The sequence below is a fragment of the Phyllobates terribilis genome, unplaced genomic scaffold (assembly GCF_046119375.1).
Source record: "Phyllobates terribilis strain yellow unplaced genomic scaffold, ASM4611937v1 Scaffold_5__5_contigs__length_657084704, whole genome shotgun sequence".
Lineage (NCBI taxonomy): Eukaryota > Metazoa > Chordata > Amphibia > Anura > Dendrobatidae > Phyllobates > Phyllobates terribilis.
The window spans coordinates 377523797-377550565 of NW_027362765.1; positions in this window are offsets into that span (position 1 = coordinate 377523797).

Below are 26769 nucleotides of genomic sequence, written 5' to 3' on the forward strand. Positions count from 1 at the left end.
GGTCTGATCGCAGGATCAGGTTCCCCGTTACATCGTAGGGATCTAGTTTAGTTCTATTGTAGGGACAGATCTCCTGTCTTTCCTTAGTTCCTGTAGCAGATCATAACAGCTGAGGGGTCAGGGAAGAAAAGCAATAATAAGATACCTGCCCAGCTGAGGCGTCTAGACAAGCGCAGACAGGAGAGGGAGCGGGGCGAGCCCCAGGCTATTGGGGCAGCCCCTGTCCTGTATGCCAGTGTTGCTGCTGAGGCCCCGAGGGATTCTGAGTTGGATGAGGAGGTCAGGAGGATCCACAGGGAGGAAACTGCCTCTGCCTCAGAATCCTCCCATTATGAAAGTATGGATGAGGATAATAAGCGGTGGCTAGAGAACAAGCGTAAACTCGGCACCAAAAAGAAGAGAAAGAAGGGAGATAAAACATCTTCTCCAGCTCTGACCAAGGTACCTAAGGAACGTAAAACTGACTCCCCTCTAGTTGGTCTTTCTAACCGGTTCCAAGCCCTTGATAACATCTCTTCCTCAGAAGAGAAGGCTGAGTGTGAGGTTCCGGCTTCGGCGGAGCTTACAGGGGGCGCCTAGTCTCCTTCTCCTGGGGATGCAAGGTCCTTGGGGGAAGGGACTGGCCCAGAGTCCAGAGACGAGGACGAAAAAAGAAGGAAAAATGTGGGAATGGACACCTCTGTATCGTTAAAGAGGGGGAAGGATTCCTTGTCTGAGGCAGAGGATAAGGGGAGTGGGAAGAAGAAAGCCATCTAACTCAATCACCAATGATGGCGGTACCCACTCCGTTGACGCTGGCGTCCATTAATGTCGCCAGCATTAGGTCAAATATGGCTAGATTTGCGGCCTTTGATTTTCTCAGCCAGGTTGAAGCTGACATTTTCTTTTTGCAAGAGACCAGGCTGCCAAATATGGCAGAGGTGTTTATCGCTAAGAGGGAGTGGAGACTCGGGCCCTCCTATTGGTCTCTTGCGGCCGAGCCGTATAGCGGAGTGGCGGTCCTTTTTACCGCACCGGTAGAATGCCGACGGGTTATTGAGTTAGAAATGGGGAGGTGCCTGATATTAGATGTCCTCATGTAGAGACAGGAGCTTCGGCTCATTAACATCTATGGTCCCCAATCTAAGTGGGACCGGAAGTGTCTCTTTATGAGGATCAAGCCCTACCTTTTTACGAGTCGGCAGGTCGTTTTTGGAGGGGACTTCAATACTGTCACTAGGCCCCGGGATAGAGGAGATTCCAGAGACAAGCTGACTTATGATAGCGTCGCCCTTAATAGTATAGCTAGTGAGGCTCGCCTGGTGGATGTCCACATCCGGCACACCGCAGGCCACGAGGGATTCACCTATCATAGAGGTAACTGTAGGTCCAGGATAGACAGGTTTTATTTAAAGGAGGAAGCCGTCTCTTCAGCAGTATCTGTTGTTGAGGTGGAGTTCTCCGATCACTGTATGATTTTGTTTTCCCTGAATGTTACAGAGACCCCCCGGATGGGAAGAGGCTTTTGGAGACTCAATTCGTCTCTCTTGGAAGAAGCGGAGATAAGACAGTTCTTTGAGGATTTTCTTCAGAGCCAGGTACCCTTACTGGATCTTTGTAGTAGTAAGTCAGAGTGGTGGGAGATGTTTAAGGAAAGGGTGGTGAGCTTCTTCCGCCAGCTCTCGACCCTCAGGAGCCTGGACAGGTACCGCCTGTATCAGGGCCTGAGGAGGAAACTCGAGCATCTTTTCTCAACTGGAGGTAGCCGCGAGGAGATCTCCAGAGTGAAATCTTTGCTAATGAGGTGTCGGTATGATAGACACGCATCTTTGGTTTTTGAGAGGGATTTTGGGAAGTACCGCTCGCCCGACCCTTACAGAAACTGCAAGATGTCAGTGAATAGTAAAGTTGTTACAGGACTGGTTGACACTGCGGGGTCCCTGAAAAGATCCAGATCAGGGATCCTGGAGGTCGTCAGATCCTTCTACTCGCACCTCTTGGGGAAGAGGGATCTGGATTGGGATGAGATGTCGGCTTTTCTGGCTGAAGCAGTCCCCGATCCAGGGGTAGACCCCTCTCTTGGCGTTTTGACAGAGATGATCAGGGAAGAGGAAGTTAAGTTGGCGATTGAAGGGCTTGCCCTAAAGAAATCTCCCGGTCCAGATGGCTTAACATCTGAATTCTATAAGACCTTTAAGGACGCCTTGGTTCCCCTCTTGACTGAGGCATTCAATGAGTGTCTTTCCTCGGGCACTCTGCCAAAGTCAATGAGGAGGTCTGCCCTGATCATCTTGTCAAAGGGTAAGGACCCATCTTGCATTGAGAATTGGCGTCCCATAGCGCTTCTCAATGCAGACAGGAAGGTTTTGGCAAAGGTGCTATTTAATCGGCTGGTGAAATTTGTGCCCCGACTCCTTTCGGGAGCCCAGCATTGCTCTGTTCCGGGCCGCAGTACATTTAGTGCTGTGCTCTGTGTCCGAGAGGCGGTGGAGCAGGGTAGGGCTGGCCACTGGAAGGGGTACATGCTGTCATTGGACCAGGCAAAAGCATTTGATCGGGTTAATCATGAGTACCTCTGGTCTGTCCTTCTGAGGTATGGCCTGCCGGGGGGGATTGGCTTAAGACCTTGTACGCTGGGGCAGAGAGTTTCCCGCTTGTGAACGGTTGGATTGGCAGCTCTTTTGAGGTTGGGTGTGGTGTTCGCCAGGGTTGTCCCTTGAGCCCGCTGCTGTACGTGTTTGCGATTGACCCGCTTCTTAGGAGGCTGGAGCGTGGACCGTTGGCTGGGATCGGGATGGACCGGGCAGCACCGGAAGCCACTCTGAGAGTGGTGGCGTATGCCGATGACGTCACCTTTTTGTTTCCTCTGATGGGGAGGCAGAATGGCTGATGTCAGAGGTAAATCGCTACTTGGAGGCATCCGGGTCCAAGATCAACCGGGATAAGTGTGAGAGTCTCTGATTGGGAGGAGGAGATCCTGGTTTTGATCTCCCAGACACCCTTCCAGGACCCAAAGTCTCTGCAAAAGTTCTTGGCATCGAATTTGGCCAGGGGGATTACCCCAAACAAAATTGGGACAGCAGGCTAGAGATCGCCACTCAGAAAGTGAACCAATGGAACGGTTGGTCTTTGACCCTAAGGGAAAGGATAAACCTGATCAAAACTTACCTGCTCCCTGTGCTGATCTATCTGGGCAGTGTGTGTATTTTGCCGGAGCCTCTCTAGACTCGGGTCTACAGTTTGTTCTTCCAACTGTTATGGGGGAATAGACTGAACCTGGTCAAGAGGGAGGTTACTTACCGTACGAGGAGACTAGGAGGGTTGGGTATGGTCAACCCTGTGGTATTCCTTGTGAATACCTTCATTAAGATCAATATTGCAAACCTCTGGAAAGAGAGGGCTCCTCCCTGGGTATTCTCCTGTATGGGATAGTTTCAGCCTTTCATCCAGGAATGGGAGACAGGAGGGCAAGTGAAGGATCTACGCACACCACATGGACATCTCCCGGCTTGCGCTACCGTGGTTCTGAAGGTAATTCGCCGGTGGGGTCTGGGAATGTGGGAGGTCAGGACTCTGCCAAGGAAGCTCCTTGACAAAAGGGTTCTGTTGACCCATTTTCAGAGGCCTCTGGCGCTCAGGGATTGCCCAAGTCGGGATCTTGGGGTGGGTCTACATCTTTTGAATTCTATCAGGATCCCCTTGAAGTTTTGGGACTTGGCTTGGCGCTGCTTCCATGGGAAACTGTGTGTGAGGGACAATCTGAAGTGTAGGAGCTCTGAGGACAGGAACTGTCCTCGGGAGCATTGTGGTACCATGCTTGAAAGCATGGACCACTTCCTGCTTCGTTGTCCCTTTAACACAGAGGTGTACAACAGGGTGGGCGCCTCCATTGGCTGGCCCCGGCTAGCCGGTCTCTCTTATGCGGAATGGGCCTATGGAGCATTCGGGGACCTGGGTGGTCGGGACCGCTGCACCTTATTTCTAGTTAGCGCAGTGGTTAGGTATCACACGTGGAACGCATGGTGCTTAGTATCGACGCAACGGAAAATCCTCCCAGTGGACGATGTGTTTAGGACCATACTCGGTGACCTGGTGAAGGTGCGTTCTCTGGAGTATGAGAGACTGGGTACACGAAGGGCCACTCTCCTCTGGAGGGGCTTTTCTTTTAGTGTGCCCTAGTCTGGTCATCTCCTCTCCTGGTGGTGGGCTGCTGCTGACACCATAGATTTTTGTTTTGTTTTGATCAGTAGACAGTGATGTAGGGCTGCAGGCGCCGAACTTGGGCTTTGTCAGTTGTGGTTATTGTATTGTGTCTTATTCTATTGTTTGTTTCTGTATATATTGTATATATGGGTTTGGGTGTAGGTGTTAGGTTGGGTGGTGGGAAAAGGGGGGAGGTGGGTTCATCTTTAGGGACACTGGTTATGTGGGTGAAAAACTGGCACTGCCTGATCTGGCCTATGGACGTTGGATATAGGCATGAGACGCAGGACCAGCTCTCAGGTCAGTGCCGGGGTTGGGACTGATGGGCTCGAGTGTGGGGTGTTTTGTTTAGTATTGTATATATTTGTATAGTTAGTATTTATTTTATATTAATTTAAAAAAAAAATTAAAAAAAGTTTGTATATATTTGTCAGCTATTGTTTATTTTGTTTATTGTTTATTTTGTTTATGTTTATTTATTGTTTGTGGTTATTATTTTCTTTGGTAACCGGAACAGAAGTCTGTAGTGTAAGTTCTTATTATTGTGTGTATATGTATAATGTGTGTGTGAGGAGAGAGGGAGCGGCTGGACCAGTTCATTACATTGTTTATTTTCTGGTTATGAATTTTGTTATGTTTCTGTTATTATTATTGTTATGTTTTTCATTTTTATAATAAAAGATCTACAGGATGTAACTCAGGATCAGTAATGTAATGTATGTACACCGTGACTGCACCAGCAGAATAGTGAGTGCAGCTCTGGAGTATAATACAGGATGTAACTCAGGATCAGTACAGGATCAGTAATGTAATGTATGTACACAGTGACTGCACCAGCAGAATAGTGAGTGCAGCTCTGGAGTATAACACAGGATGTAACTCAGGATCAGTAATGTAATGTATGTACACAGTGACTGCACCAGCAGAATAGTGAGTGCAGCTCTGGAGTGTAATACAGGATATAACTCAGGGTCAGTAATGTAATGTATGTACACAGTGACTGTACCAGCAGAATAGTGAGTGCAGCTCTGGAGTATAATACAGGATGTAACTCAGGATCAGTATAGGATCAGTAATGTAATGTATGTACACAGTGACTGCACCAGCAGAATAGTGAGTGCTGCTCTGGAGTGTAATACAGGATATAACTCAGGGTCAGTAATGTAATGTATGTACACAGTGACTGTACCAGCAGAATAGTGAGTGCAGCTCTGGAGTATAATACAGGATATAACTCAGGCTCAGTACAGGATAAGTAATGTAATGAATGTGCACAGTGACTCCACCAGCAGAATAGTGAGTGCAGCTCTGGAGTATAATACAGGATATAACTCAGGGTCAGTAATGTAATGTATGGACACAGTGACTGTACCAGCAGAATAGTGAGTGCAGCTCTGGAGTATAATACAGGATATAACTCAGGCTCAGTACAGGATAAGTAATGTAATGCATGTACACAGTGACTCCACCAGCAGAATAGTGAGTGCAGCTCTGGAGTATAATACAGGGTGTAACTCAGGATAAGTAATGTAATGTATGTACACAGTGACTGCACCAGCAGAATAGTGAGTGCAGCTCTGGAGTATAATACAGGATGTAACTCAGGATCAGTACAGGATCAGTAATGTAATGTATGTACACAGTGACTGCACCAGCAGAATAGTGAGTGCAGCTCTGGAGTATAACACAGGATGTAACTCAGGATCAGTAATGTAATGTATGTACACAGTGACTGCACCAGCAGAATAGTGAGTGCAGCTCTGGAGTGTAATACAGGATATAACTCAGGGTCAGTAATGTAATGTATGTACACAGTGACTGTACCAGCAGAATAGTGAGTGCAGCTCTGGAGTATAATACAGGATGTAACTCAGGATCAGTATAGGATCAGTAATGTAATGTATGTACACAGTGACTGCACCAGCAGAATAGTGAGTGCTGCTCTGGAGTGTAATACAGGATATAACTCAGGGTCAGTAATGTAATGTATGTACACAGTGACTGTACCAGCAGAATAGTGAGTGCAGCTCTGGAGTATAATACAGGATATAACTCAGGCTCAGTACAGGATAAGTAATGTAATGAATGTGCACAGTGACTCCACCAGCAGAATAGTGAGTGCAGCTCTGGAGTATAATACAGGATATAACTCAGGGTCAGTAATGTAATGTATGGACACAGTGACTGTACCAGCAGAATAGTGAGTGCAGCTCTGGAGTATAATACAGGATATAACTCAGGCTCAGTACAGGATAAGTAATGTAATGCATGTACACAGTGACTCCACCAGCAGAATAGTGAGTGCAGCTCTGGAGTATAATACAGGGTGTAACTCAGGATAAGTAATGTAATGTATGTACACAGTGACTGCACCAGCAGAAAAGTGAGTGCAGCTCTGGAGTATAATACAGGATATAACTCATGATCAGTACAGGATCAGTAATGTAATGAATGTACACAGTGACTGCACCAGCAGAATAGTGAGTGCAGCTCTGGAGTATAATACAGGATGTAACTCAGGATCAGTACAGGATCAGTAATGTAATGAATGTACACAGTGACTGCACCAGCAGAATAGTGAGTGCAGCTCTGGAGTATAATACAGGATGTAACTCAGGATCAGTACAGGATCAGTAATGTAATGAATGTACACAGTGACTGCACCAGCAGAATAGTGAGTGCAGCTCTGGAGTATAATACAGGATGTAACTCAGGATCAGTACAGGATCAGTAATGTAAAGTATGTACACAGTGACTGCACCAGCAGAATAGTGAGTGCAGCTCTGGAGTATAATGCAGGATGTAGCTCAGGATCAGTACAGGATAAGTAATGTAATGTATGTGCACAGTGACTGCACCAGCAGAATAGTGAGTGCAGCTCTGGAGAATAATATAGGATATAACTCAGGATCAGTACAGGATCAGTAATGTAATGTATGTACACAGTGACTGCACCAGCAGAATAGTGAGTGCAGCTCTGGAGTATAATATAGGATGTAACTTAGAATCTACGCTGCACAATTTCAGATCCACTTTTCCCATCTTGGCCAATTTTCTGGCTTATATTAGATTGTGAGCTCTGCTGCCTCCTCTGTCTCTTGATACAATATACCCCGATCATTACACTGCAGCTTGCACAGTGTGTGTTTTGTGGCTTGGTTTCCTATTTTTAGTCTACAGAGAAAGTGAGTTTGTATCTGTGGAGAATAGGCGGTAGTGGGGTGGGGGTGCTGAGCTCGCCCTATGAGAGCGCAGAGCGCCAGATACAAACTTTCTGTGACGGGAAATCAAACCACAAACCATGTGCTTTCTGTAATGTAACTTCTAGCCTCTTGCTGCCAACATTTACATAAAACTATTATCTATATTATAAATAAGTCAGAACTGATATGAAGATGAAAAATGAAGTGAAAAATCTGTGACTAATATGGTGAAGACTCATCCAAGAAAACAAACACATTTGCTAGGTATTTAAATTCTCATTACACTTCAGGATAATGCCTGGTTCTTATGATTATTATCAGCACTGCTGACTTTATACAACCTTATAGGACATGTGGGGGAACAGAAGTGACCAAAGCTTTACACAGCAGTGATTAGTATAACAGCATGATTACTTCTTTATCTAATGTAATGCTGCCCCATTTACAAGAATATAACTACTATAATACTGCTCCTATGTACAATAATATAACTACTATAATACTGCCCCCTATATACAAGAATATAACTACTATAATACTGCCTCCTATATACAAGAATATAACTACTATAATACTGCCCCTATGTACAATAATATAACTACTATAATACTGCCCCTATGTACAAGAATATAACTACTATAATAGCACCCCCTATGTACAAGAATATAACTACTATAATACTGCCCCTATGTACAAGAATATAACTACTATAATACTGCTCCTATATACAAGAATATAACTACTATAATACTACCCCCTATGTACAAGAATATATCTACTATAATACTGCCCCTATGTACAAGAATATAACTACTATAATACTGCTCCTATGTACAAGAATATAACTACTATAATACTGCCCCCTATATACAAGAATATAACTACTATAATACTGCCTCCTATGTACAAGAATATAACAACTATAATACTGCCCCCTATGTACAAGAATATAACTACTATAATACTGCCCCCTATATACAAGAATATAACTACTATAATACTGCTCCTATGTACAAGAATATAACTACTATAATACTGCTCCTATGTACAAGAATATAACTACTATAATACTGCTCCTATGTACAAGAATATAACTACTATAATACTACTCCTATGTACAAGAATATAACTACTATAATACTGCTCCTATGTACAAGAATATAACTACTATAATACTGCCCCCTATGTACAAGAATATAACTACTATAATACTGCTCCTATGTACAAGAATATAACTACTATAATACTGCTCCTATGTACAAGAATATGACTACTATAATACTGCTCCCTATGTACAAGAATATAACTACTATAATACTGCTCCTATGTACAAGAATATGACTACTATAATACTGCTCCTATATACAAGAATATAACTACTATAATACTGCTCCTATATACAAGAATATAACTACTATAATACTGCTCCCTATGTACAAGAATATAACTACTATAATACTGCTCCTATGTACAAGAATATGACTACTATAATACTGCTCCTATATACAAGAATATAACTACTATAATACTGCTCCCTATGTACAAGAATATGACTACTATAATATTGCTACTATGTACAAGAATATAACTACTATAATACTGCTCCCTATTTACAAGAATATAACTACTATAATACTGCTCCTATGTACAAGAATATGACTACTATAATACTGCTCCTATATACAAGAATATAACTACTATAATACTGCCCCTATGTACAATAATATAACTACTATAATACTGCTCCTATGTACAAGAATATAACTACTATAATAGCGCCCCCTATGTACAAGAATATAACTACTATAATACTGCCCCTATGTACAAGAATATAACTATTATAATACTGCTCCTATATACAAGAATATAACTACTATAATACTACCCCCTATGTACAAGAATATAACTACTATAATACTGCCCCTATGTACAAGAATATAACTACTATAATACTGCTCCTATGTACAAGAATATAACTACTATAATACTGCTCCTATGTACAAGAATATAACTACTATAATACTGCCCCCTATGTACAAGAATATAACTACTATAATACTACCCCCTATTTACAAGAATATAACTACTATAATACTGCCCCTATGTACAAGAATATAACTAATATAATACTGCCCCCTATGTACAAGAATATAACTACTATAATACTGCCCCTATGTACAAGAATATAACTACTATAATACTGCTCCTATATACAAGAATATAACTACTATAATACTGCTCCCTATGTACAAGAATATAACTACTATAATACTGCTCCTTATGTACAAGAATATAACTACTATAATACTGGTCCTATGTACAAGAATACAACTACTATAATACTGCTCCTATGTACAAGAATATAACTACTATAATACTGCCACCTATGTACAAGAATATAACTACTATAATACTGCCCCCTATGTACAAGAATATAACTACTATAATACTGCCCCCTATGTACAAGAATATAACTACTATAATACTGCCCCTATGTACAAGAATATAACTACTATACTACTGCTCCTATGTACAAGAATATAACTACTATAATACTGCTTCTATGTACAAGAATATAACTACTATAATACTGCTCCTATGTACAAGAATATAACTACTATAATACTGCTCCCTATGTACAAGAATATAACTACTATAATACTGCCCCTATGTACAAGAATATAACTACTATAATACTGCCCCCTATATACAAGAATATAACTACTATAATACTGCTCCTATGTACAAGAATATAACTACTATAATACTGCTCCTATGTACAAGAATATAACTACTATAATACTGCTCCTATGTACAAGAATATAACTACTATAATACTGCTCCTATGTACAAGAATATAACTACTATAATACTGCTCCCTATGTACAAGAATATAACTACTATAATACTGCTCCTATGTACAAGAATATGACTACTATAATACTACTCCTATATACAAGAATATAACTACTATAATACTGCTCCTATATACAAGAATATAACTACTATAATACTGCTCCCTATGTACAAGAATATAACTACTATAATACTACTCCTATGTACAAGAATATGACTACTATAATACTGCTCCTATATACAAGAATATAACTACTATAATACTGCTCCCTATGTACAAGAATATGACTACTATAATATTGCTCCTATGTACAAGAATATAACTACTATAATACTGCTCCCTATGTACAAGAATATAACTACTATAATACTGCTCCTATATACAAGAATATGACTACTATAATACTGCTCCTATATACAAGAATATAACTACTATAATACTGCCCCTATGTACAATAATATAACTATTATAATACTGCCCCTATGTACAAGAATATAACTACTATAATAGCGCCCCCTATGTACAAGAATATAACTACTATAATACTGCCCCTATGTACAAGAATATAACTACTATAATACTGCTCCTATATACAAGAATATAACTACTATAATACTACCCCCTATGTACAAGAATATAACTACTATAATACTGCCCCTATGTACAAGAATATAACTACTATAATACTGCTCCTATGTACAAGAATATAACTACTATAATACTGCTCCTATGTACAAGAATATAACTAATATAATACTGCCCCCTATGTACAAGAATATAACTACTATAATACTACCCCCTATTTACAAGAATATAACTACTATAATACTGCCCCTATGTACAAGAATATAACTAATATAATACTGCCCCCTATGTACAAGAATATAACTACTATAATACTGCCCCTATGTACAAGAATATAACTACTATAATACTGCTCCTATATACAAGAATATAACTACTATAATTCTGCTCCCTATGTACAAGAATATAACTACTATAATACTGCTCCCTATGTACAAGAATATAACTACTATAATACTGGTCCTATGTACAAGAATATAACTAGTATAATACTGCTCCTATGTACAAGAATATAACTACTATAATACTGCCACCTATGTACAAGAATATAACTACTATAATACTGCCCCCTATGTACAAGAATATAACTACTATAATACTGCCCCCTATGTACAAGAATATAACTACTATAATACTGCCCCTATGTACAAGAATATAACTACTATACTACTGCTCCTATGTACAAGAATATAACTACTATAATACTGCTCCTATGTACAAGAATATAACTACTATAATACTGCTCCTATGTACAAGAATATAACTACTATAATACTGCTCCCTATGTACAAGAATATAACTACTATAATACTGCTTCTATGTACAAGAATATGACTACTATAATACTGCTCCTATATACAAGAATATAAATACTATAATACTGCTCCTATATACAAGAATATAACTACTATAATACTGCTCCCTATGTACAAGAATATAACTACTATAATACTGCTCCTATGTACAAGAATATGACTACTATAATACTGCTCCTATATACAAGAATATAACTACTATAATACTGCTCCCTATGTACAAGAATATGACTACTATGATATTGCTCCTATGTACAAGAATATAACTACTATAATACTGCTCCCTATGTACAAGAATATAACTACTATAATACTGCTCCTATGTACAAGAATATGACTACTATAATACTGCTCCTATATACAAGAATATAACTACTATAATACTGCCCCTATGTACAATAATATAACTACTATAATACTGCCCCTATGTACAAGAATATAACTACTATAATAGCGCCCCCTATGTAAAAGAATATAACTACTATAATACTGCCCCTATGTACAAGAATATAACTACTATAATACTACTCCTATATACAAGAATATAACTACTATAATACTACCCCCTATGTACAAGAATATGACTACTATAATACTGCTCCTATATACAAGAATATAACTACTATAATACTGCTCCCTATGTACAAGAATATGACTACTATAATATTGCTACTATGTACAAGAATATAACTACTATAATACTGCTCCCTATGTACAAGAATATAACTACTATAATACTGCTCCTATGTACAAGAATATCACTACTATAATACTGCTCCTATATACAAGAATATAACTACTATAATACTGCCCCTATGTACAATAATATAACTACTATAATACTGCTCCTATGTACAAGAATATAACTACTATAATACTGCCCCTATGTACAAGAATATAACTACTATAATACTGCTCCTATGTACAAGAATATAACTACTATAATACTGCTCCTATGTACAAGAATATAACTACTATAATACTGCCCCCTATGTACAAGAATATAACTACTATAATACTACCCCCTATTTACAAGAATATAACTACTATAATACTGCCCCTATGTACAAGAATATAACTAATATAATACTGCCCCCTATGTACAAGAATATAACTACTATAATACTGCCCCTATGTACAAGAATATAACTACTATAATACTGCTCCTATATACAAGAATATAACTACTATAATACTGCTCCCTATGTACAAGAATATAACTACTATAATACTGCTCCTTATGTACAAGAATATAACTACTATAATACTGGTCCTATGTACAAGAATACAACTACTATAATACTGCTCCTATGTACAAGAATATAACTACTATAATACTGCCACCTATGTACAAGAATATAACTACTATAATACTGCCCCCTATGTACAAGAATATAACTACTATAATACTGCCCCCTATGTACAAGAATATAACTACTATAATACTGCCCCTATGTACAAGAATATAACTACTATACTACTGCTCCTATGTACAAGAATATAACTACTATAATACTGCTTATATGTACAAGAATATAACTACTATAATACTGCTCCTATGTACAAGAATATAACTACTATAATACTGCTCCCTATGTACAAGAATATAACTACTATAATACTGCCCCTATGTACAAGAATATAACTACTATAATACTGCCCCTATATACAAGAATATAACTACTATAATACTGCTCCTATGTACAAGAATATAACTACTATAATACTGCTCCTATGTACAAGAATATAACTACTATAATACTGCTCCTATGTACAAGAATATAACTACTATAATACTGCTCCTATGTACAAGAATATAACTACTATAATACTGCTCCCTATGTACAAGAATATAACTACTATAATACTGCTCCTATGTACAAGAATATGACTACTATAATACTACTCCTATATACAAGAATATAACTACTATAATACTGCTCCTATATACAAGAATATAACTACTATAATACTGCTCCCTATGTACAAGAATATAACTACTATAATACTACTCCTATGTACAAGAATATGACTACTATAATACTGCTCCTATATACAAGAATATAACTACTATAATACTGCTCCCTATGTACAAGAATATGACTACTATAATATTGCTCCTATGTACAAGAATATAACTACTATAATACTGCTCCCTATGTACAAGAATATAACTACTATAATACTGCTCCTATATACAAGAATATGACTACTATAATACTGCTCCTATATACAAGAATATAACTACTATAATACTGCCCCTATGTACAATAATATAACTACTATAATACTGCCCCTATGTACAAGAATATAACTACTATAATAGCGCCCCCTATGTACAAGAATATAACTACTATAATACTGCCCCTATGTACAAGAATATAACTACTATAATACTGCTCCTATATACAAGAATATAACTACTATAATACTACCCCCTATGTACAAGAATATAACTACTATAATACTGCCCCTATGTACAAGAATATAACTACTATAATACTGCTCCTATGTACAAGAATATAACTACTATAATACTGCTCCTATGTACAAGAATATAACTAATATAATACTGCCCCCTATGTACAAGAATATAACTACTATAATACTGCCCCCTATGTACAAGAATATAACTACTATAATACTGCTCCCTATGTACAAGAATATAACTACTATAATACTGCCCCTATGTACAAGAATATAACTAATATAATACTGCCCCCTATGTACAAGAATATAACTACTATAATACTACCCCCTATTTACAAGAATATAACTACTATAATACTGCCCCTATGTACAAGAATATAACTAATATAATACTGCCCCCTATGTACAAGAATATAACTACTATAATACTGCCCCTATGTACAAGAATATAACTACTATAATACTGCTCCTATATACAAGAATATAACTACTATAATACTGCTCCCTATGTACAAGAATATAACTACTATAATACTGCTCCATATGTACAAGAATATATCTACTATAATACTGGTCCTATGTACAAGAATATAACTAGTATAATACTGCTCCTATGTACAAGAATATAACTACTATAATACTGCCACCTATGTACAAGAATATAACTACTATAATACTGCCCCCTATGTACAAGAATATAACTACTATAATACTGCTCCCTATGTACAAGAATATAACTACTATAATACTGCTCCTATGTACAAGAATATGACTACTATAATACTGCTCCTATATACAAGAATATAACTACTATAATACTGCTCCCTATGTACAAGAATATGACTACTATGATATTGCTCCTATGTACAAGAATATAACTACTATAATACTGCTCCCTATGTACAAGAATATAACTACTATAATACTGCTCCTATGTACAAGAATATGACTACTATAATACTGCTCCTATATACAAGAATATAACTACTATAATACTGCCCCTATGTACAATAATATAACTACTATAATACTGCCCCTATGTACAAGAATATAACTACTATAATAGCGCCCCCTATGTAAAAGAATATAACTACTATAATACTGCCCCTATGTACAAGAATATAACTACTATAATACTACTCCTATATACAAGAATATAACTACTATAATACTACCCCCTATATACAAGAATATAACTACTATAATACTACCCCCTATGTACAAGAATATATCTACTATAATACTGCCCCTATGTACAAGAATATAACTACTATAATACTGCTCCTATGTACAAGAATATAACTACTATAATACTGCCCCCTATATACAAGAATATAACTACTATAATACTGCCTCCTATGTACAAGAATATAACAACTATAATACTGCCCCCTATGTACAAGAATATAACTACTATAATACTGCCCCCTATATACAAGAATATAACTACTATAATACTGCTCCTATGTACAAGAATATAACTACTATAATACTGCTCCTATGTACAAGAATATAACTACTATAATACTGCTCCTATGTACAAGAATATAACTACTATAATACTGCTCCCTATGTACAAGAATATAACTACTATAATAATGCTCCTATGTACAAGAATATGACTACTATAATACTGCTCCTATATACAAGTATATAACTACTATAATACTGCTCCTATATACAAGAATATAACTACTATAATACTGCTCCCTATGTACAAGAATATAACTACTATAATACTGCTCCTATGTACAAGAATATGACTACTATAATACTGCTCCTATATACAAGAATATAACTACTATAATACTGCTCCCTATGTACAAGAATATGACTACTATAATGTTGCTCCTATGTACAAGATTATAACTACTATAATACTGCTCCCTATGTACAAGAATATAACTACTATAATACTGCTCCTATGTACAAGAATATGACTACTATAAAACTGCTCCTATATACAAGAATATAACTACTATAATACTGCCCCTATATACAATAATATAACTACTATAATACTGCCCCTATGTACAAGAATATAACTACTATAATAGCGCCCCCTATGTACAAGAATATAACTACTATAATACTGCCCCTATGTACAAGAATATAACTACTATAATACTGCTCCTATATACAAGAATATAACTACTATAATACTACCCCCTATGTACAAGAATATAACTACTATAATACTGCCCCTATGTACAAGAATATAACTATTATAATACTGCTCCTATATACAAGAATATAACTACTATAATACTACCCCCTATGTACAAGAATATAACTACTATAATACTGCCCCTATGTACAAGAATATAACTACTATAATACTGCTCCTATGTACAAGAATATAACTACTATAATACTGCTCCTATGTACAAGAATATAACTACTATAATACTGCCCCCTATGTACAAGAATATAACTACTATAATACTACCCCCTATTTACAAGAATATAACTACTATAATACTGCCCCCTATGTACAAGAATATAACTAATATAATACTGCCCCCTATGTACAAGAATATAACTACTATAATACTGCCCCTATGTACAAGAATATAACTACTATAATACTGCTCCTATATACAAGAATATAACTACTATAATACTGCTCCCTATGTACAAGAATATAACTACTATAATACTGCTCCTTATGTACAAGAATATAACTACTATAATACTGCCCCTATGTACAAGAATACAACTACTATAATACTGCTCCTATGTACAAGAATATAACTACTATAATACTGCCACCTATGTACAAGAATATAACTACTATAATACTGCCCCCTATGTACAAGAATATAACTACTATAATACTGCCCCCTATGTACAAGAATATAACTACTATAATACTGCCCCTATGTACAAGAATATAACTACTATACTACTGCTCCTATGTACAAGAATATAACTACTATAATACTGCTTCTATGTACAAGAATATAACTACTATAATACTGCTCCTATGTACAAGAATATAACTACTATAATACTGCTCCCTATGTACAAGAATATAACTACTATAATACTGCCCCTATGTACAAGAATATAACTACTATAATACTGCCCCCTATATACAAGAATATAACTACTATAATACTGCTCCTATGTACAAGAATATAACTACTATAATACTGCTCCTATGTACAAGAATATAACTACTATAATACTGCTCCTATGTACAAGAATATAACTACTATAATACTGCTCCTATGTACAAGAATATAACTACTATAATACTGCTCCCTATGTACAAGAATATAACTACTATAATACTGCTCCTATGTACAAGAATATGACTACTATAATACTACTCCTATATACAAGAATATAACTACTATAATACTGCTCCTATATACAAGAATATAACTACTATAATACTGCTTCCTATGTACAAGAATATAACTACTATAATACTGCTCCTATGTACAAGAATATGACTACTATAATACTGCTCCTATATACAAGAATATAACTACTATAATACTGCTCCCTATGTACAAGAATATGACTACTATAATATTGCTCCTATGTACAAGAATATAACTACTATAATACTGCTCCCTATGTACAAGAATATAACTACTATAATACTGCTCCTATATACAAGAATATGACTACTATAATACTGCTCCTATATACAAGAATATAACTACTATAATACTGCCCCTATGTACAATAATATAACTACTATAATACTGCCCCTATGTACAAGAATATAACTACTATAATAGCGCCCCCTATGTACAAGAATATAACTACTATAATACTGCCCCTATGTACAAGAATATAACTACTATAATACTGCTCCTATATACAAGAATATAACTACTATAATACTACCCCCTATGTACAAGAATATAACTACTATAATACTGCCCCTATGTACAAGAATATAACTACTATAATACTGCTCCTATGTACAAGAATATAACTACTATAATACTGCTCCTATGTACAAGAATATAACTAATATAATACTGCCCCCTATGTACAAGAATATAACTACTATAATACTACCCCCTATTTACAAGAATATAACTACTATAATACTGCCCCTATGTACAAGAATATAACTAATATAATACTGCCCCCTATGTACAAGAATATAACTACTATAATACTGCCCCTATGTACAAGAATATAACTACTATAATACTGCTCCTATATACAAGAATATAACTACTATAATACTGCTCCCTATGTACAAGAATATAACTACTATAATACTGCTCCCTATGTACAAGAATATAACTACTATAATACTGGTCCTATGTACAAGAATATAACTACTATAATACTGCTCCTATGTACAAGAATATAACTACTATAATACTGCCACCTATGTACAAGAATATAACTACTATAATACTGCCCCCTATGTACAAGAATATAACTACTATAATACTGCCCCCTATGTACAAGAATATAACTACTATAATACTGCCCCTATGTACAAGAATATAACTACTATACTACTGCTCCTATGTACAAGAATATAACTACTATAATACTGCTCCTATGTACAAGAATATAACTACTATAATACTGCTCCTATGTACAAGAATATAACTACTATAATACTGCTCCCTATGTACAAGAATATAACTACTATAATACTACCCCCTATTTACAAGAATATAACTACTATAATACTGCCCCTATGTACAAGAATATAACTAATATAATACTGCCCCCTATGTACAAGAATATAACTACTATAATACTGCCCCTATGTACAAGAATATAACTACTATAATACTGCTCCTATATACAAGAATATAACTACTATAATACTGCTCCCTATGTACAAGAATATAACTACTATAATACTGCTCCTTATGTACAAGAATATAACTACTATAATACTGCCCCTATGTACAAGAATACAACTACTATAATACTGCTCCTATGTACAAGAATATAACTACTATAATACTGCCACCTATGTACAAGAATATAACTACTATAATACTGCCCCCTATGTACAAGAATATAACTACTATAATACTGCCCCCTATGTACAAGAATATAACTACTATAATACTGCCCCTATGTACAAGAATATAACTACTATACTACTGCTCCTATGTACAAGAATATAACTACTATAATACTGCTTCTATGTACAAGAATATAACTACTATAATACTGCTCCTATGTACAAGAATATAACTACTATAATACTGCTCCCTATGTACAAGAATATAACTACTATAATACTGCCCCTATGTACAAGAATATAACTACTATAATACTGCCCCCTATATACAAGAATATAACTACTATAATACTGCTCCTATGTACAAGAATATAACTACTATAATACTGCTCCTATGTACAAGAATATAACTACTATAATACTGCTCCTATGTACAAGAATATAACTACTATAATACTGCTCCCTATGTACAAGAATATAACTACTATAATACTGCTCCTATGTACAAGAATATGACTACTATAATACTACTCCTATATACAAGAATATAACTACTATAATACTGCTCCTATATACAAGAATATAACTACTATAATACTGCTCCCTATGTACAAGAATATAACTACTATAATACTGCTCCTATGTACAAGAATATGACTACTATAATACTGCTCCTATATACAAGAATATAACTACTATAATACTGCTCCCTATGTACAAGAATATGACTACTATAATATTGCTCCTATGTACAAGAATATAACTACTATAATACTGCTCCCTATGTACAAGAATATAACTACTATAATACTGCTCCTATATACAAGAATATGACTACTATAATACTGCTCCTATATACAAGAATATAACTACTATAATACTGCCCCTATGTACAATAATATAACTACTATAATACTGCCCCTATGTACAAGAATATAACTACTATAATAGCGCCCCCTATGTACAAGAATATAACTACTATAATACTGCCCCTATGTACAAGAATATAACTACTATAATAATGCTCCTATATACAAGAATATAACTACTATAATACTACCCCCTATGTACAAGAATATAACTACTATAATACTGCCCCTATGTACAAGAATATAACTACTATAATACTGCTCCTATGTACAAGAATATAACTACTATAATACTGCTCCTATGTACAAGAATATAACTAATATAATACTGCCCCCTATGTACAAGAATATAACTACTATAATACTACCCCCTATTTACAAGAATATAACTACTATAATACTGCCCCTATGTACAAGAATATAACTAATATAATACTGCCCCCTATGTACAAGAATATAACTACTATAATACTGCCCCTATGTACAAGAATATAACTACTATAATACTGCTCCTATATACAAGAATATAACTACTATAATACTGCTCCCTATGTACAAGAATATAACTACTATAATACTGCTCCCTATGTACAAGAATATAACTACTATAATACTGGTCCTATGTACAAGAATATAACTACTATAATACTGCTCCTATGTACAAGAATATAACTACTATAATACTGCCACCTATGTACAAGAATATAACTACTATAATACTGCCCCCTATGTACAAGAATATAACTACTATAATACTGCCCCCTATGTACAAGAATATAACTACTATAATACTGCCCCTATGTACAAGAATATAACTACTATACTACTGCTCCTATGTACAAGAATATAACTACTATAATACTGCTCCTATGTACAAGAATATAACTACTATAATACTGCTCCTATGTACAAGAATATAACTACTATAATACTGCTCCCTATGTACAAGAATATAACTACTATAATACTGCTTCTATGTACAAGAATATGACTACTATAATACTGCTCCTATATACAAGAATATAAATACTATAATACTGCTCCTATATACAAGATTATAACTACTATAATACTGCTCCCTATGTACAAGAATATAACTACTATAATACTGCTCCTATGTACAAGAATATGACTACTATAATACTGCTCCTATATACAAGAATATAACTACTATAATACTGCTCCCTATGTACAAGAATATGACTACTATGATATTGCTCCTATGTACAAGAATATAACTACTATAATACTGCTCCCTATGTACAAGAATATAACTACTATAATACTGCTCCTATGTACAAGAATATGACTACTATAATACTGCTCCTATATACAAGAATATAACTACTATAATACTGCCCCTATGTACAATAATATAACTACTATAATACTGCCCCTATGTACAAGAATATAACTACTATAATAGCGCCCCCTATGTAAAAGAATATAACTACTATAATACTTCCCCTATGTACAAGAATATAACTACTATAATACTACTCCTATATACAAGAATATAACTACTATAATACTACCCCCTATGTACAAGAATATATCTACTATAATACTGCCCCTATGTACAAGAATATAACTACTATAATACTGCTCCTATGTACAAGAATATAACTACTATAATACTGCCCCCTATATACAAGAATATAACTACTATAATACTGCCTCCTATGTACAAGAATATAACAACTATAATACTGCCCCCTATGTACAAGAATATAACTACTATAATACTGCCCCCTATATACAAGAATATAACTACTATAATACTGCTCCTATGTACAAGAATATAACTACTATAATACTGCTCCTATGTACAAGAATATAACTACTATAATACTGCTCCTATGTACAAGAATATAACTACTATAATACTGCTCCCTATGTACAAGAATATAACTACTATAATAATGCTCCTATGTACAAGAATATGACTACTATAATACTGCTCCTATATACAAGAATATAACTACTATAATACTGCTCCTATATACAAGAATATAACTACTATAATACTGCTCCCTATGTACAAGAATATAACTACTATAATACTGCTCCTATGTACAAGAATATGACTACTATAATACTGCTCCTATATACAAGAATATAACTACTATAATACTGCTCCCTATGTACAAGAATATGACTACTATAATATTGCTCCTATGTACAAGATTATAACTACTATAATACTGCTCCCTATGTACAAGAATATAACTACTATAATACTGCTCCTATGTACAAGAATATGACTACTATAAAACTGCTCCTATATACAAGAATATAACTACTATAATACTGCCCCTATATACAATAATATAACTACTATAATACTGCCCCTATGTACAAGAATATAACTACTATAATAGCGCCCCCTATGTACAAGAATATAACTACTATAATACTGCCCCTATGTACAAGAATATAACTACTATAATACTGCTCCTATATACAAGAATATAACTACTATAATACTACCCCCTATGTACAAGAATATAACTACTATAATACTGCCCCTATGTACAAGAATATAACTACTATAATACTGCTCCTATGTACAAGAATATAACTACTATAATACTGCTCCTATGTACAAGAATATAACTACTATAATACTGCCCCCTATGTACAAGAATATAACTACTATAATACTGCCCCCTATGTACAAGAATAAAACTACTATAATACTACCCCCTATTTACAAGAATATAACTACTATAATACTGCCCCTATGTACAAGAATATAACTAATATAATACTGCCCCCTATGTACAAGAATATAACTACTATAATACTGCCCCTATGTACAAGAATATAACTACTATAATACTGCTCCTATATACAAGAATATAACTACTATAATACTGCCACCTATGTACATGAATATAACTACTATAATACTGCCCCCTATGTGCAAGAATATAACTACTATAATACTGCCCCCTATGTACAAGAATATAACTACTATAATACTGCCCCTATGTACAAGAATATAACTACTATACTACTGCTCCTATGTACAAGAATATAACTACTATAATACTGCTTCTATGTACAAGAATATAACTACTATAATACTGCTCCTATGTACAAGAATATAACTACTATAATACTGCTCCCTATGTACAAGAATATAACTACTATAATACTGCCTCCTATGTACAAGTATATAACAACTATAATACTGCCCCCTATGTACAAGAATATAACTACTATAATACTGCCCCCTATATACAAGAATATAACTACTATAATACTGCTCCTATGTACAAGAATATAACTACTATAATACTGCTCCTATGTAAAAGAATATAACTACTATAATACTGCTCCTATGTACAAGAATATAACTACTATAATACTGCTCCCTATGTACAAGAATATAAATACTATAATACTGCTCCTATGTACAAGAATATGACTGCTATAATACTGCTCCTATATACAAGAATATAACTACTATAATACTGCTCCTATATACAAGAATATAACTACTATAATACTGCTCCTATGTACAAGAATATAACTACTATAATACTGCTCCTATATACAAGAATATAACTACTATAATACTGCTCCCTATGTACAAGAATATGACTACTATAATATTGCTCCTATGTACAAGATTATAACTACTATAATACTGCTCCCTATGTACAAGAATATAACTACTATAATACTGCTCCTATGTACAAGAATATGACTACTATAATACTGCTCCTATATACAAGAATATAACTACTATAATACTGCCCCTATGTACAATAATATAACTACTATAATACTGCCCCTATGTACAAGAATATAACTACTATAATAGCGCCCCCTATGTACAAGAATATAACTACTATAATACTGCTCCTATATACAAGAATATAACTACTATAATACTACCCCCTATGTACAAGAATATAACTACTATAATACTGCCCCTATGTACAAGAATATAACTACTATAATACTGCTCCTATGTACAAGAATATAACTACTATAATACTGCTCCTATGTACAAGAATATAACTACTATAATACTGCCCCCTATGTACAAGAATATAACTACTATAATACTGCCCCCTATGTACAAGAAAATAACTACTATAATACTACCCCCTATTTACAAGAATATAACTACTATAATACTGCCCCTATGTACAAGAATATAACTAATATAATACTGCCCCCTATGTACAAGAATATAACTACTATAATACTGCCCCTATGTACAAGAATATAACTACTATAATACTGCTCCTATATACAAGAATATAACTACTATAATACTGCTCCCTATGTACAAGAATATAACTACTATAATACTGCTCCCTATGTACAAGAATATAACTACTATAATACTGGTCCTATGTACAAGAATATAACTACTATAATACTGCTCCTATGTACAAGAATATAACTACTATAATACTGCCACCTATGTACAAGAATATAACTACTATAATACTGCCCCCTATGTACAAGAATATAACTACAATAATACTGCCCCCTATGTACAAGAATATAACTACTATAATACTGCCCCTATGTACAAGAATATAACTACTATACTACTGCTCCTATGTACAAGAATATAACTACTATAATACTGCTTCTATGTACAAGAATATAACTACTATAATACTGCTCCTATGTACAAGAATATAACTACTATAATACTGCTCCCTATTTACAAGAATATAACTACTCTAATACTGCCTCCTATGTACAAGAATATAACAACTATAATACTGCCCCCTATGTACAAGAATATAACTACTATAATACTGCCCCCTATATACAAGAATATAACTACTATAATACTGCTCCTATGTACAAGAATATAACTACTATAATACTGCTCCTATGTACAAGAATATAACTACTATAATACTGCTCCTATGTACAAGAATATAACTACTATAATACTGCTCCTATGTACAAGAATATAACTACTATAATACTGCTCCCTATGTACAAGAATATAACTACTATAATACTGCTCCTATGTACAAGAATATGACTACTATAATACTGCTCCTATATACAAGAATATAACTACTATAATACTGCTCCTATATACAAGAATATAACTACTATAATACTGCTCCCTATGTACAAGAATATAACTACTATAATACTGCTCCTATGTACAAGAATATGACTACTATAATACTGCTCCTATATACAAGAATATAACTACTATAATACTGCTCTTTATGTACAAGAATATGATTACTATAATATTGCTCCTATGTACAAGAATATAACTACTATAATACTGCTCCCTATGTACAAGAATATAACTACTATAATACTGCTCCTATGTACAAGAATATAACTACTATAATACTGCTCCTATATACAAGAATATAACTACTATAATACTGCCCCTATGTACAATAATATAACTACTATAATACTGCCCCTATGTACAAGAATATAACTACTATAATAGCGCCCCCTATGTACAAGAATATAACTACTATAATACTGCCCCTATGTACAAGAATATAACAACTATAATACTGCTCCTATATACAAGAATATAACTACTATAATACTACCCCCTATGTACAAGAATATAACTACTATAATACTGCCCCTATGTACAAGAATATAACTACTATAATACTGCTCCTATGTACAAGAATATAACTACTATAATACTGCTCCTATGTACAAGAATATAACTACTATAATACTGCCCCTATGTACAAGAATATAACTACTATACTACTACCCCCTATTTACAAGAATATAACTACTATAATACTGCCCCTATGTACAAGAATATAACTAATATTATACTGCCCCCTATGTACAAGAATATAACTACTATAATACTGCCCCTATGTACAAGAATATAACTACTATAATACTGCTCCTATATACAAGAATATAACTACTATAATACTGCTCCCTATGTACAAGAATATAACTACTATAATACTGGTCCTATGTACAAGAATATAACTACTATAATACTGCTCCTATGTACAAGAATATAACTACTATAATACTGCTCCTATATACAAGAATATAACTACTATAATACTGCTCCCTATGTACAAGAATATAACTACTATAATACTGCTCCTATGTACAAGAGTATGACTACTATAATACTGCTCCTATATACAAGAATATAACTACTATAATACTGCTCCCTATGTACAAGAATATGACTACTATAATATTGCTCCTATGTACAAGAATATAACTACTATAATACTGCTCCTATATACAAGAATATAACTACTATAATACTGCTCCCTATGTACAAGAATATGACTACTATGATATTGCTCCTATGTACAAGAATATAACTACTATAATACTGCTCCCTATGTACAAGAATATAACTACTATAATACTGCTCCTATGTACAAGAATATGACTACTATAATACTGCTCCTATATACAAGAATATAACTACTATAATACTGCCCCTATGTACAATAATATAACTACTATAATACTGCCCCTATGTACAAGAATATAACTACTATACTACTGCTCCTATGTACAAGAATATAACTACTATAATACTGCTTCTATGTACAAGGATATAACTACTATAATACTGCTCCTATGTACAAGAATATAACTACTATAATACTGCTCCCTATGTACAAGAATATAACTACTATAATACTGCCTCCTATGTACAAGAATATAACAACTATAATACTGCCCCCTATGTACAAGAATATAACTACTATAATACTGCCCCCTATATACAAGAATATAACTACTATAATACTGCTCCTATGTACAAGAATATAACTACTATAATACTGCTCCTATGTACAAGAATATAACTACTATAATACTGCTCCCTATGTACAAGAATATAACT